Source organism: Lonchura striata, chromosome 3, assembly GCF_046129695.1.
Source record: "Lonchura striata isolate bLonStr1 chromosome 3, bLonStr1.mat, whole genome shotgun sequence".
Taxonomy (NCBI): domain Eukaryota; kingdom Metazoa; phylum Chordata; class Aves; order Passeriformes; family Estrildidae; genus Lonchura; species Lonchura striata.
In genome coordinates, this window is record NC_134605.1 from 86,221,602 (window position 1) to 86,237,751 (window position 16,150).

The 16,150-nt window shown below is 35.8% G+C and overlaps 1 long non-coding RNA gene across 1 annotated transcript; it reads left to right on the forward strand.

The window, feature by feature from the left end:
* The first annotated feature begins 845 nt into the window (after positions 1-845).
* Positions 846-4,047, forward strand: LOC110470487 (uncharacterized). Its single transcript, XR_002465424.3, has 3 exons — positions 846-930; positions 2,738-2,790; positions 4,012-4,047. It is a non-coding gene; the product is annotated as an uncharacterized LOC110470487 (long non-coding RNA).
* The last annotated feature ends 12,103 nt before the right edge of the window (positions 4,048-16,150 follow it).

A 16,150-nucleotide genomic window follows, 5' to 3' on the forward strand; every position in this document is an offset into this window, starting at 1 on the left:
TGTGATTTCTTTAGTTAAGTGGTACAATCTGTAGGGAAAACATTCACTGCAGCTGTTCCCCTCGTAAAGCAAGATTCACATCTTAAAGCTTTTCTTCTGCAGACTAAATAGGAAGAGCATGTGACACATTTATCATATCATTGTTATATATTTATAGATGCATTTTGGTGGTATGTTTCTGCCAGAATATATATACCTACATATTTAAAGAGCATCCTTAAAAAAAAGAAGAAAAACATAATTCAAGATCTTTACAAGTATTAACACGCTGTCAGGACTAGAAATTCTAATGATTTTAGTGTCATAAAAATTGTGATGTGCTTTACATTTTGGACATTCATAATTTCAAAGCATGTGCAAAACCTAAATACATTCAAAGTCACTTTTGGCAGGTTGCACACCCTGCTGGTGTAGGTGTAGCCTCTGTGGAACACAGCCCCTGATACTATTTTCTGCCTCACAATGAATAAAAGTATTTCTGAGACATATTAGAGATTACTTAAATTTTAAATCCTAGTTCTTCTGGTGAAATAAAAAAAACCCAAAACAATGGAAATCCTAAATAATATCGAATTTACATTATTTTGGAGGCATGGATGGCTTTTTATCTTTTGATAGAGTCTGAGCATCAGATTGTATATTTATCCATGCAAATAAGCATTTGGGAAACCAAGAACATTACAAGACCAACAGGAGCTTCCTAAGAATTACAGCTTTTGAAATTTGAACCTCAGGATGACAGGTTAGAGTCTTTACCAACATCCTTGCTTGGTATGTGGTGTCAGAGTTTAATTTTATTTGAATTTCTAATAAAAAAGTTTTCACAGACCATTTTGCTTTGTACAGGAAAGAGCAAATGTAAGCAAGAAAATACATGTAGGAGATGGACCACAAACCTTTCATTTCAAACAAGGAAAAAATGCCAATAAGGTAGGTAGACTTCAGACAACAACAACCACAAAACTGTAGTAAACAAGCTGTGGGATCTGACAGATGGTGCAAAATATTTTATATGCCCTAGCATGAAATATATTTTTCCATCTTGAATTAATTGTAATGCTTTTATTTCTGTGGGGTGAACCTAATCATAACAAAAAATATCACATTTCTGGAATAATAATTTTAGATATAAAAGGTTCAAATTCATGCTCCTTGTCCACATTAAGCCAAAAATGGATTTAGCTGTTTTGTTCCCCTGTACTTCATCAGACTACTGCTAAATCCTCAGCAGTAGGATACTGGCTGTTTTGACCCTCCTAATCTGGTTTTGTTCAGAAATTCTTTTTGCAGCTCTACAATGTAACTTTCCCTAATTCAATTTCTGTTGAAATTAATACATTGTGCTTCAATACTATAATCACACTTCTGTGAAGAAATGTTTGTGATTGATTCAGGTTATACATTCATCTTAAAATACTTATTTCAATATATTTATCTCTTGTTCATCTTTTTTTTAGTCACATTCTTATTTTTAGACAAAAAAGAATTAACAAATATTACAAGCAGTACAGATGAATGAATAGCATGAAAGTAGAATTAAGACTCTTTTGTGCTGAAAACAAAAATAGTTAATTGCTTGGAACACTCCTGAAGCAGTATCAAAAATCTTCAAAAATTTAACAGGATAATCAAGTAATTATAATACCCTGTGTTAAGAAGAGTTTTGACAATGACTGTTATGATACAAGGAACATCACAAAATTACATGCCATCTGTATGTGTGTTTGCTTTTATATGTGTGCATATTATGAGAAAATAATATTCATTTGGAGACAAGAGCTGCTAAATTAAGGAAATGTTGAATTAAACAATGGCCAATCCTTCAATTTATTTTTAAAGAGACATTGTGCCAAGTGGCAAACAACAGTTTGAAGGTCATAATTGTAGTGACATGTCTGTGAAAACAACATGTTGCATTTACTTCTCCCTTCTATTAGTGTTTCTAACAGCCAATATTGTTGCAAAATAATATTTATGGTGTCAAACTCTGTCTCTTCTACTCCTTCATTCATAATTGCCACTCACTGTCATTACTTTCTTTTTTCCTCCAGCAGCACTAACCTTGTCTCTGTCTATAAAAGCACAGACTACTTTAGCTTGTAGACAATAATGAGTAGCTTCAGTGCACCCTTGAAGTTTAGATCATTATCTAGCACATATTTCCCATTCATCCACTTTAATTTTTAAGGTATTTGAGTATATTTTTCTCTGACATTTTATTTCCAGTGCAATAGCATCCCCCACTATAGACCTCCTTCCTGAATATATCAATGTAACTTTTTCTTAAAAGCACTTTTTAAGAAATTTCAGCAAATCTAGTTTGCCAAGTCCAGGTGATTGATCACTTAAAGCCTGAAACTACATCAGTGCTGTTTTCTGACCATTTTTTCAGGTTTCTTATAATTTCTAACCTCTCAAGAAAGAGTATATAATTTATTTCCAGAATCATGATCTATTTTTCTGATCTCACTTAATAAACTTTGTCCCATAACCACTTACCTTTTTTATGCACTCCTGGCATTTTACTCATTGATATCACCTTTTCAGTTCCATTGTTTTATTTCTCTGAACTGCTTCCTTTTCTGCCACAAGACATTGAATAATTTTCTACTTTTTAAACATTATCTTCAATCTTGCCTCTTCTGAGATATCATTGCACTTTATCTATATATCTGTTTCATTAAATTTGTCTTAATTTTTGCTTTTCCTTTATTTTCTTTTTGACTGTGACTGAAAGCATCTAACACAACTGGCTAAAAGTGTGCCACCTACCATGGCAGCAAATACTGGGTAAGTTTTTCACATAGCTATAGCTGCATATAGCTAGAATGGAGGCTAAATATTCCTTCATTTGTTCAGTGTTCAATTCTGAGACACATTATTTTCTGTCAAAATAAATTTGTGCATTTCTTCATGATGATCCTTCAAGATACCTGGATGTATTTTCCTCAGTGTCAACTATTCACTTGTCGGTATGAATATTTTTCATCAGGTGTGCACATTTCACTTTGAAAAGCATGTCAAAGCTTGTGAAATTTGTTTTTGGATCAGGAGCTTTGTCTTTCTCTGTGGCTAAAGTTTATTTAGTGATGCCAACAGAAAATCAAACAAATAACATGTGAAAAATATCCAGTCATTCAAATAATTCTAAGTGATAATTAGTTCTCACCATGTTCATTTTTCCTTTGAATTTAATTTCTGTAGATGGCTACAGTTAAGAATTATGACCTAAATTTGATCTATTGTATATTCAACAGCAAGAAACAGATTATACATATAAATGTATCAAATTTAAAAATTTAAAAAACACTGACTGAAAACACCTGTCAATCTTGGGTCATTTAAAGGCTAATAGCTGCCTGGAGCCAATGCTACAGCAAGATGTCAAAACAGAACATTTGTAGTTTAATGTCACCCTCTTTTCTGGATAGCTACCACTACATGTGAAAACATGTAAAATGTTATGCTAATTGAAGATTGCATGTGTTTGTTTCCTTCTTAGAGTTATACCTATCACAGGTAAACCAATTTACCTCTTACTGTATGCAGAGATCAGCCTTTGCTTGTTACAATTCTTTTCTTCAAATTTATTATTTTTACTAAAAATCTATGCCATTCCTTATAAAAATTGACTAAATAGAAATACTATTTATAAAGTTAGCTTTTGTGATTTTTATTTTTTCTCTTCCACAGGTTACTCTTTTTTTCTTTAAAAAAAATCAGCCTTTAAAAAAAATCTTTGTTCTTTGGTATCTTCATGCTCTCTGAAATTTATTTCCTCAGTGCCATCCAATTTAAAAGTAGATACTTTTCTTCTAGCTTATGATGTGCCTACTGAGATTAAAAAAATCCCACTCTAGTTCTATGAATAAACATTTAGCTGATTTCTTCTACTTATCTTTTGCAATCTGTGAGAAAGATTGTGAAAAAAGCCTAAATGACAGGTCTATAAAGAAAATCATCATAAAAAATTAGTCTCCTCAAAGATTAATCCAAATGTTTTGTTTGCAGGTTGCTGTACTCAATTGAAACCTCCCAGAGATGAGGTGAGCAAAGCACCAGTGTTCTCAGCTGTGAAACAAAGCCCCAGAGCATTGCTTAGTTAGGATTCATTAAAGTGGTGCTAGCAGAGATTGATTCAGTGTGGCTGAAAACATATCTGGAGGCTGAAACTTCACAGAATTTTTCTACACTAGTTTTAGAAATCTTAAAATTCTAACTTTTGAGAAGCACAATGTCCCCCTGTTCAAAGCACTCAATCTCTTGTTTTCCTTTTTGCATCTTTGAATGATTTCTCTGGGATCCAGATGGGACAAGCAAGGGACACAAACATGCTTTGGCGTGTTCTGTAGCTTGCAGTAAGAAAGACTCCTCAAAAATTGGAGCAGTCAACAGTATTTAATAATGTGTTTGCAGTATTTAAATTCTCCCATTCATCTTTTAAAAGGAATCTTATATAACCTTCATTCTTTTGCCTCTATGTAAGAAATGCGCTGAGTTACAAGCTGTTTCAGTTGCACACTTTGCTTTATTTCATTATAGCACATCATATAAGAAGAGTTTTTAATCACAGTTATGAACACTTTTATTCTCTGAAATCCCATCTTTCAGATGCATAAGAGAAAAAAGCATATTCCGCTTCCAAAAGGGATGGAGAGGAGCATTTTTTCTTCACCTATTCCAAGCCTAATAGTTCAAATGCCTTTCCTGTAGGATTCAGGTATCTAATACAATTTTTTCTAGTGGTCTGTAGTGCTACCTCATATTTGTTTTAAGTTTCTCCACTACTGTGTATAAGGAATTTAGTATTTGAGGTTTTAAGCTGTAGTGGGTTGACCCTGTCTGATGCCAGGCACTCACCAAAGCTGCTCTATCACTCCCCTCCACAAGTAGGCAGAGAAGAGAAAACACAACAAAAGTTTCCTGTGTTGACAGAGAAAGTGCTGAATTTCACTGAGTACTGTCAGGGGCAACACAGACTCAACACCATGAGTCCACCCCATGGGCAACAGTTCACAGCCTGCTTCAGTGTGGGTCACTCTTCCATGGGGTGCAGCCCTTCAAGCACAGCCTGCTCCAGTGTGAGTTTCCCACAAGGTACCAGGTCCTACCAGAAAAACTGCTCCAGCATGGGCTCCTCCCTCCATGGGTACACAGGTCCCTGCCAGGAGCCTGCTCCAGCACAGGCCTCCCATGGGGTCACAGCCTCCTCTCAGGCATCCACTTGCTCTGGTGTGGGGCTCCTCCAAGGGCTGCAGGTGTGTCTCTGCATCCCCATGGCCCTCCATGTATTGCAGGGGCACAGTTGCCTCACCATGGTCTGCACTAGGGGCTGCAGGGGAATCTCTGCTCTGGCACCTGGAGCATCTCCTGCCTCTCCCTCTGCACTGACCTTGGAGTCTGCAGAGCTGCTCCTCTCACATATTATCACCCCACACTTCTTTGGCTGTAATTAAATCTGTGCAATACCTTTTTTCCTTCTAAAGCATGTTATTACAGAGGTGTTAACACCATTTCTAATTTGCCCAGCCTTGGCCAGCATCACATCTGTCCTGGAGCTGGCTGACATTGGCTCTGCTGGACATGGAGGAAGCTTCTGGCAGCTTTTTACAGAAGTCACTCTTCTAGTTCCCCCTGTTACCAAAGCCATGCAAACTCAATACATAAGCCTATTTTCCCACATTTCAATGCCCACGCATATTTTTTTCAGAAATTAATTTCCACTTTTTTTTTGTTTTTTGTTTATTGAGGTCTTTGTATTGTTTTTTATTCTCTTCTCTCTCTTGTACCCTTAGTAATTTCATGTTACTTTTTCTTAATACTAAATGGGATCTCATTTCTGGAAAGCTTATGCATAATTATCTCTGTTTTCTGTGTAAGGAAGGTATTAATTAAAAAGTGGGAAAATAAAGCTGCTCAGTGAATAATTTTGTGTATATTATGAAGTGGATGTGTTTTGTACTCCGCAAGTGTCATGCTTTTATTGTCCACCATTGGGGACCTACCAGAATGAACAGAAGCCTCTCTCTTCTTAGGATTATTTCAAGGAAAAGCAAAGGTGCATCACTAGGACTGACATAGCCCAATATGAAGTATGGCTAGCTTATATATGTGATTTTGAGACAAAAATAGAAGGTTTGGATGTGGAACCATGTGCTGTTTAAGTTTTCCATGTGCCATGCACAAAGGAATTTCAGAAACTGGAGGAGAATAGAATTTTCTGGTGCTTACTTGAATCACAGCATCTCATATCCAATTCCTCTTGCCAGCTTTCCCTGGTGGAAGCTGTTCCTCTATTAGGTGATGTTTTATGAGTTTTATACTGGTAAATTGTTATGTTGTTTGTTAACTGTTTCAACAGCCTCCTTAAAGAGGCTGCATAATGCTTTTCAGGCATAGTTCAGCTTCTCATGTTATCACTGTAATGACTCATCCACTTTTCTAATATAAAACCAATTCTGGCTTGCAACAGATCTCTACTGGATGAGGGGAAATTTAGGAGCTTACAACTAAATGAAAGTACTATTTCAAAGTTAGTATTCATGTTGCCTGACCTTGTGCCACTTAATGATCAGTAAGACAAATACTTTATTATTCTATGTGTCCTGCTCCCAAACTATATTGCATCAAGAAGACATTGTGGTGACTTTTTAATTGTCTGTTTTCTGGTATTTACTCTGTAAAATAGATCTGTTCAGTATGTGGCCTTTTTTTTGTTTTTCTTAATGTTGCTGTGATTAGACAGCAAAGCACCACACAGATGCTTCATCACTCCCCCTCAGTGCAGTATAGAAAGGAAGGAGAACTAATACAAACATTCAATAAAAAAAAGTTTCATACTTGAAGGCAGACATTTCCCTCTATTCTTTCTCTCTTTCATCCTGAGATCTTAGTGATTCCCATTCTTGATTAAATACATATTTAAATGAGCTCTCACCTTCTTTCATAATTCCCTAAGCTGGCTCAAGACAAGAGTGTTTTGTATATGTTCTTAGAGGAATCAATAATAAATATTTTCTTATATTTCTTTGAATTTCAATTTTCAGAAAATTCAATTGAATTTTTCAAAAGTTAGTTGCACCTGTAAGTTCAAAACTTTTAGTATGTGATGAATCAAAGAGAGGAACACCTGTTACTGTAACTGAAGCCAACTGGAGAAAGGTTAAGATATCTAAAATTAGTGAATAATTCTGTAATCATGGGTAAAAAATAATCTTCTGTTCTCACAGAATTTCTTTTACAAGTTCTTTTCTTCCTTTCCTCAGTCCTCTCCAGATATAATAAAGCTTAAGGGTCCTAAGCCCTTAATGGGCTGTTTGTGTTTTATTCAGCATAACACAGGACTGTGAAGGAGTAAGGATTTCCACTAAGCCTTCCAAATCTGGGGCTCCTGCCCTCTAGATGTTTTTTCACTTAAAAATTGACAGAAAAGGCAAGAGGCCAGATTTACTGCAACTTTATTCAGAGCAGATGGAAGCAGATGAAACTATAAATGGCAAAGTAGCTGAGCATGGAATTTAACTAAAACACTAAGTGAAGCTGTTAAATCTGACATGGGGACTAAAGATACACTTAAGAAAACATTGTTGATGAATTAAGCATTGACAGAAAGCAGGAGCTGATTTCATAGAACAATGAAAACCAAAAAAGTTTGTTAAAATGTTAGAAAAATATATTGAGAAATAATCTGTGTTAATTTAGAAAAGCATCATATTAGTTGGTCTAATGAGCCTTAGAAACTGCCAGTATAATGTGTTCTTGATTTTCATCATAAAAGAAAATGTGTAAATTTTGCCCTTGGTGAGTAAGATACTTTTGAACATGAAGAAATTGTTTCCTTTTAGGGTCCATAAACCTGCCTCTAATTTTATCTGCATAAAACTATAAATCATAAAAAAACATCTATGAGGGAAGATATTTTTGGAAGTATTTTCAATAATCACAGAATTATAGAATCATAGAATATCTTGAGGTGGAAGTGACCTGAAATTTCCAAACCTCTGCCATGGACAAGGACACCTTCCATAGACCAGGTTACTCAAACTGGCCTTAAATACTTCTGGGGTAGGACAGTAACAGCTTCTCTGGGCAAACTGTTCCAGTGTCTCACCAGCTCTGAGTAAAGCATTTTTTCTAATATCTAATCCAAACTGACTCTCTTTCAGTTTAAAACCATTCCCCCTTGTCCTGTCACCGCTTGCCCTCCTGAAAAGTCACTCTTCTTCTTTCCTGTAGTCATCCTTTAGGTACTGCTGCAATAATGTCTTCCTGGAGCCCACTCTTTTCCAGCCTGAACAACAAAAAAAAAACAAACTTGTGCTCCAGGAATCCTTACTCTCTGTCCAAGGACTCTCTAATCCTTCCTGGTCCTCTTCAGGCTGCTCCTGTCTATCACTGGTGCCCAAATGGAGCAACAGTGGCCTGGAATAGTGAAATGCACAAGGCTTGGTGTTCTCTCAGTGACATCCCTGGTATGAACACACAGCAAGCAGCACTCACCTCTGGAGAGTGTGTCAGGCTGCCAGGCATGTGCCCTCATACCCCTCAGAAGGGAGCTGCCTCTGCCACCACCCATCATTTGTTGTGTAAGCTACCAGCTCCTAGGAGGTCCCTGCACTCTCCTGGGGCTTTCTGATTTCAGGACCCACTCCAGTGTACTGAGGTGTCCCACTTCACTGTGGAATGCTCCTGAAGAAAAACTTATCAACTTGACAAGCAAATTCATCACTAAGATGCATTTTCTTTCAAGAAATGCAGGTACTTACTAGTTGCTGTGGTAGTCACAACTGGCAGTAGTCTCTGCCTTAAGTGCATTATAACACAAAACAGAGTTCAGGTACATTTTGTTTTGCTCCTGACATGCTAACTAAAATGATTCAATGCTGTCTGCTTATTTACACATCTCTCCCCCTGTGTCTTTCTATTTCTGAGAGCCAGCTTGATTTCCTGCCTGAATCAAGACTGGTATAGGTGAAAGCTTCTATAACCTGTCATTAACCTATGGATGCCTTGAATTAGTAATGATGCCTTTTAACAGCAGTAAGACAGTGGTGTCCAATTTCTTTCAATTATTTTCCATTTCAGGCTTAGTATGAAGAAAAATTGCCATCTCTGTTGCTGTTGTACATATTTCTTGTTAGTGTTTTCTATATTTTTAAAGTGCCACACCTATTTCTGACATAATTAATACTTGATTGTAACCTGTTTACAGTTGTGTGGCTTTATAATTCCTTAAAGTGATCATACATATTGTCTTTATGTGACAAGGCTCAGGTAGTGAGGGGGCTATAGGTGTGGCTGCTGTAAGAAGCTGCTAGAAGCTTCCCCTGTGTGTCATAGAGCCAACACCAGCTGGCTCCAAGACCGACCCACTGCTGGCCAATATTTAGTCCATCGGTGATGGTGGTAACTCTTCTGGAATAAGATAGTCAAGAAGGAGGAGAGAAACCCAATTGGGCAGCTGCAGGCAAAAAGAGAAGTGAGAATACAAGAGAACACAGCTCTGCAGACCCCAAGGTCAGTGAAGGAAGTGTTTCAGATGCAGGAGAAGAGATTCCCTTGCAGGCTGTGGTAAAGACCATGATGGGACTGGTGTGCCCCTGCAGCCCATGGAGGTCCATGGTGGAGCAATCTCTCTACAGCCCCTGGAGGATTCCACACCAGAGCATGGAACCCTGAAGAACACTGACCATATGTGAAGCCCATACTGGAGCAGGTTCCTGGCAGAACCTGTGGTCCTGTGGAGAGAGCAGCTCCTGCTGGTGAGAAGTGTTGACTCAGTGAGGGTCATATGCTGGAGCACTCTGTTCCTGAAGGAATGCAGCCCATGGGAGGGGCCCATGACGGACCACCTAATGAAGAACTGTAGCTTGTGGAAGAACTCATGTTGAGGAATTTTATGCAGTACTGTCTCCTGTGGCAGGGGAAGAGTGTGAGGAGTCCTCCTGCAGGGGAAAGAGCAACAGAGAAAATGTGTGATGAATTGACCAGAGCCCCCATTCCCTGTACTGCTGAACTGCTGGCAGAAGAGGATTCAGGAGTGAGGTTAAGCCTGGGAAGAAGGACTTTTTTAGGATTTGGTTTTTATTTTTCATTCCCTACTCTGAGTGGATTAGAAGTAAGTTAAACTAATTTTCCCAGGCTGAGTCTGTGTTGTCCATAATTGTAGCTGGTGAGTGGTCTCTTCCTGTCCTTGTCTTGCATCACCAGACTTCTCTCATATTATTCTCTCCTCCACCCAGCTGAGGAGGGAAGTGTCCACCTGGCACCTACCCAGGGTCAATACAACCATCATATAATTTTAATAAAAACAAAATCCAGGAAGGAGATAAATAGATGTAAATTTTATGAGGACAAGAAGGGTATTCTAAATTTCAATCATTCTCTTTGAAATACTTTAAATTTATTTATACAAAGATGAGGTAATTTAGAAATTTTATAAGCTTCTTGGCTTTGGAATAGGCATACAGATGAGGAAGAAGTTAATTTGATGTGTCTCTACAGTTTTTGTTATGAAAAAATGAGTGTGATGGGATGACAGTAATTAACATCATCATGTGAAGAAATGACACCATCCATGTTCTCTTTTAGGGAATATAAAACGGATTGTTGATCGTAAAGCTAAGAGGCAGATCAGAGTAAGGAGGGAATGGGACTTCTGGTAGAGAAATTTTAAATCCCAGAGATCTCAAAAATAAAAGCCAGCAGAATAGAAACTGCAGATTGTTTAGTCACAGGAACATATGGCATCATGCAAAATACTGAAACGGAATGATTAAACAGACAGACTGAACATTTATATGCATGGTACAGAGCTTGTAGTCTATTGAAAGTCAAAGATAAGTACTAATTCTAAAAGTTAATGAAATCAGAAAATCATTTCTGGAAGCAATAGGCACAATTTTAAGATGTTGAGTACCTTGATTACCTCAGTTAGTTGCATAACATGGATTTACCAGAATTTGCTTGCAAAAGTATTTTTTGGCTAGAAGAATGTGCCAAGGTGTGTGTGTGTGTCTATATGCATGTGTCCTTCACATTATGCCTACCATTATACTTCTAAATAAATAAATAAATAAATAAATAAATATATATATATATATATATATATGTATATATATAGAGAGAGATTTGAAAAAATAAATTCCTTTTGTTCATCCTTGAAGACTGGTGTCTGCAATGCTGGTGTTACAACAGCATTGTAAAAAATGCCAGATTCCAGCAGAGCTACTATGAACACTATATAGAAACTGGAATTTATTTTTCTCCATGGTATCTGAATAAATCATACAAGTACTAATATTTTCTGCAATAAATAAATAAATACCTGAAATACACTGCATGGGACAAGAAATGCTCTACTATTTAGCACAGACTTATCAGAAAACTATGAATGCTTTCTAGTCTTTAACATAGTCATAATCTGTGCTGGGATTATTTTTTCCTTTGTTTCCTCTAAGTTTTATCTGTCACCAGGCATGTGAAGTCAAGAAAACCAATGAGTCTATCTGCTTCAATATGTGTGAAATGTGTTAAAATTATTATTTATAGAAATAGATCTAATTTATTTGCTCTTAAATGAAGTTCTGACTCTCCTGAAGCCAAAGAAAATTGATTTTTTCCTGTTGTTTTTTTGTTCAGGTGAAATGTTTACTTATGAATTTTTAAAGAATATTATTACTTGTACTGGCTTTTGGATAATTATAAACTATAGATGTATTGACATCTATAATACTATTTGTTGCAGCGACTGCTTGCATATATACCATGTGTTTTTTATGACACACAGTCATATCATTTTATGGTGTTTTGTTTATGTTTTATTTTTGATTTGCTATTCTTTATTTAGTTTGATTACACTTACAGTTTTTATAGTTATGACTGTTGCAGAGTAGTTTTACATCAGCACAAGCAAGATAACTTCTTGGGAGGCTGCTAGATAAGTGCCAAGAATAAAATAAAATGGAATTTAATATCTATTTGCTATAGTCAACATTTTGATGCCTCATGTTCACTTTCTAGCATTAACTGTAGGATGAATTCATACTCACATATTTATCCAATTGTGGTTTTTATCTACTGTGCTTTTCAATTTTCATAGCCTAAAATCTCATACATTTTTCAGTTAAAGCATACACAGAAGAATATTAATGGTACATGAAGTGGCAGGTACACATTAATGTCTAGTTAATTTCATACTTTTGCCATTGCCTGTTAATATTCTAAATTGCTGTTTTCAAGCAATAGTTACCTTAGATCCAGATGTTCCAGTAAATATTTTGTGTAAACCTTTGAGGAAATCTATCAATGAATATAGTTTTCAAGAGTTGAAAATATTAATGAGAAAGCAAAGACCATGAGTTAATGAGACAAATCCTATCTATACATGTAAAAGTGCTGAAAAATAACAGCAGTAGAAAACAAATGCCCTATTTGCATTTCTTTATTTTTCCTTTAGGGTGGGTGAGATGAATGTATTGTTCCTCTAACAGTCATAGGAGATGGATCTAAGAGATGTAACACTTAAAGGGAAGCTTCTTTCTCCACCAGCTGGAAACCTGTTTGAACTTCACACTTTAGAGCTGGGCAGAGGAGAAGGAATATAACAATGGGCTGGTTTAGTCCTGCTGACCTATTTTGTGTTGTCTTCTACTGATCTTGTTCCAAACCTCTCTACTGTAATTGTGCTGAAATAGTTGTGCTGAAAACTGAGGCTTATGTAAGTGTTAATTTAGCTCCTGAAAAGATTATATGGTAAGCTCCTTTAATTCTGATCACTGTTTTTCTTGAGTACTGCTCCAAGTGGAATGTATACAAATAGTCATTAATTAACCCATAATGTATCTGTCCAGTAGATCACAATGATCAGATAATAACAAATTTTTGGCCTACAGTGGAGGTTGTTTTTTGAGAAAGTCTTCTTTCCTAGAATCACAATGTATGGACCAGAACAACATACCTCATTCTCCTCCTTCTGCAATGTTGGGTCAAAATGTTAGGTGGAAAGATATAATAATTTCTATACTATTGATTCTTTGTCAAGTCTGAACCCTTCTGATTCAGATTCAAATACCAAATCAAGCCATAGCACAAGCAATCTCAACTTCTGGTCAAATAATTCTATAATTGTGCATTGTGATCACTCTTTTCTGTGAAAAGTAACATTTTCCTAGTGCCACTTGTGATGTCAACTTTTAGTGATGGCTACGCTAGAAATGCAATTCATAGGGTTAATAATTGTAAATCCTTCTACTGTTCCTATACTACTCCCCAAACACTTTTTCTGTCAGCAACTAAACTATTCTATAAAATATGAATGACAAAAGAGAAATTAATATTCTTTGTTCAAAATGTATGATTCAATCTTCTAAGTAGCTATGTAGAGCCATGTGAAATTCAGCAGGGAATTGTTACTTCAAGTAATGAATAATGTCCCACTCTGAAGAGATTTTTTCTGCTATTTTGATCCTTGAATGTGTAGCAATCTACTTGAAACACTGGGAAATTTATACCTATTTTCCATCTCAATTTGCTACCTAGTGAAGTTGACTAAAAAAATTTGTCACTGAATCCAGTGGCAACTGGATGGGGTCCGTGATACCTGGGACTACAACTATAGTAAGAAGAACTGGAAATTTATAAGTAAACAGTTATTCTCCATGTTTTTATTTGTTAATTAAACAGTCAATCCCTATGAATAAATTTATGTCAACTAATAGTTAAATTAAGCAGTAGTAAGGTTTTCACAATAATTTACAGACAAAGGTAGGTTCCTCCAAGAGTCATATCACTGGTTATCTTAGCAGGGGTGAGTTACTCTTTAGAGATGTTGGAGAGTTTAAGTTCTTTAAGACATGGATATAAAAAGGTAAGACACAAGCTTGAGACCAAAAGAATTTTGGAAGGAGATTAAAATTACTCAAGTTGCAAATAATCAAATTATTAAAACTTTGTACCACTTTCAGTAAGACCAAAGTGTATCCAGGGGCAGAGACAGAATGGCTAATGGCATTGTCAGAATAGAAATGGGAATTACCACATCTGAGGAGGAAACAGAAGTCAGAGTTTAATGTGGTCTGATCAAGACATTTATTGACTGTCACTGCAGAATAATGAAAAACTGGCACAATTTTAAAGTTTGATGAGTAACTGATTTATCAAATTTGTAGTATAAGTATACCTGTAAAATAATAAACATTGTACTTTAATTAATAGAAAGAAAAACATAACCCTCAGAAAGAGGAACCTATGTTTAATATGCAAGACATAGAAACCTTTGAAATCAATTAGGAAGTATAAATTCAAGAAATATAAATTAATGAAAAGTAAAAGCCATCTTTTAGAAGATAGATAATACCAAGATAACTTGGCATCTTTATTTGGGAGAATAATATATTCCCTGGATATGGGAGAAGTAGAAAATATAATTTATCTTTTTATTAAGTGTTTAACTATAGAACAATATAAGGTGTTGAAGATATAGAATTTATAATAAAAAAAATGTTGATTAAAAACTAAACAATGGAACGTCTTAAGTCTGCTATAATTTATACATTATATATAATTTTTATATTTTATGACTTTGATAAATTCTTTTCTTGCAAAAATAAACCCATTTCTGATCTGAAGGTCTTCAACATAAATTGTTTCAGGGTAGTATTAGGAGAATGAGAAAGTCAATTCCTTTGTGGGTAAAACTACTTGGGTATGGTCAGTTAGAAATGATAATCATAAAACAGACAAAATACATTAGAAAGCGCAGTGCAAAAGTTAAGCATTTTAATTCTGTTGAACCATTTATGTTCAGGCATATCTTTGCTCCTTACCAAATTCTTGGCCCAGGAATAGTCCTATAGTCATTAGGCCCTATTCATAACCATAGTGAACAGGCACAGCTGCTCTGAAATCAGTGAACATGCACAGGTTTACAGTAGCTGAAGTCTGTCAATAACGATTCTGTTCCCTCATGAATAGATATGGTTCCTATGCACAATACCCTTCAAGTATTAACAAAATCCTGGCTTATTTGAAGAAATTAATTTAGAAATAATTTGAAATTATGACAGCCTTTTTCTGCAGAAGAGCTGCACAACTGATTTCATGACTGATCCAAGTGTTATTGAAATCAAAGATAACCATGAGAATTACAATAATTTTTCTTTCATATACATGAAAATAGAGTTTTCCTTTGTGCTCGCTCACCTGTCATCATGTAGGAACTTTCCTTCATTACCATGGACCTGCCTTCATTCATTTCTCTATCAATGCATCTTACTTTTAGGGATGAAACCATTTGTTGTATATGCACACATACATACACGTACACTTAAAAGAAATTAAGTTAGGAATCAGATTTCACTGTAATGGGTATATTTTAAAACATTATAAATAATGACTGTAATGGTAAAATAAAGCTTTTCTAGATTGGTACTAATTAGCAACACATTTCATGCAAATCTTTTGTTCTCATTATTAACCATTAACATTGCATTCTCAAGCACATCCAACATTAGCTTTGAGTACTCAACTGCACTGAGTTGACCTGTGTAATTAGCAGTGATGGCAACAATACTTCATGTCCCTGGTCACCACAGTGCAGATGACCAGGCCAAGAGCTCTTTAATACAAAAAGATGAAGTAAACATCTCCTCACTCTTAGCCATTAGAAGTTAAAATTCTTGTTCTTTTACAAGGTGGTTGATTTTCAAGTCAATTCCCAGTCCTTGGCTCCCACACTGAGCTACACACTGCCTGAACCTAGGAAAAAATTATTTTCCAGTCTGCAGCACTTGCCTCATCCTGTTGCTTGGCTGCTGCTCCCTTGCCTAAAGGAGAAGCAGTCTTCACAGGTGCTTTATTTCTACCAGTAATGGCCCATCAGTGCATTGCTAGTAAAGCTGTTGGGTTCACAAAAGTTTTTACAGGTATGTTGATATGCTGTTTCATACAGGTCCATGCTATTTGTTTCTTTCAGTACCTGACTTGTCTCTCAGAATAATAAGTAAAACTATAAAGTGTCTCTAAAAAAGCACTTTTAAAACATTATGACACTGAAAGCTTTTTATTACATAAAATTATATCAAATCTGGATATTTTTGTTTTTATAAGAACCTTCTAAAAATAGTGATTTTGTAACTTTCAAAATGGCTGT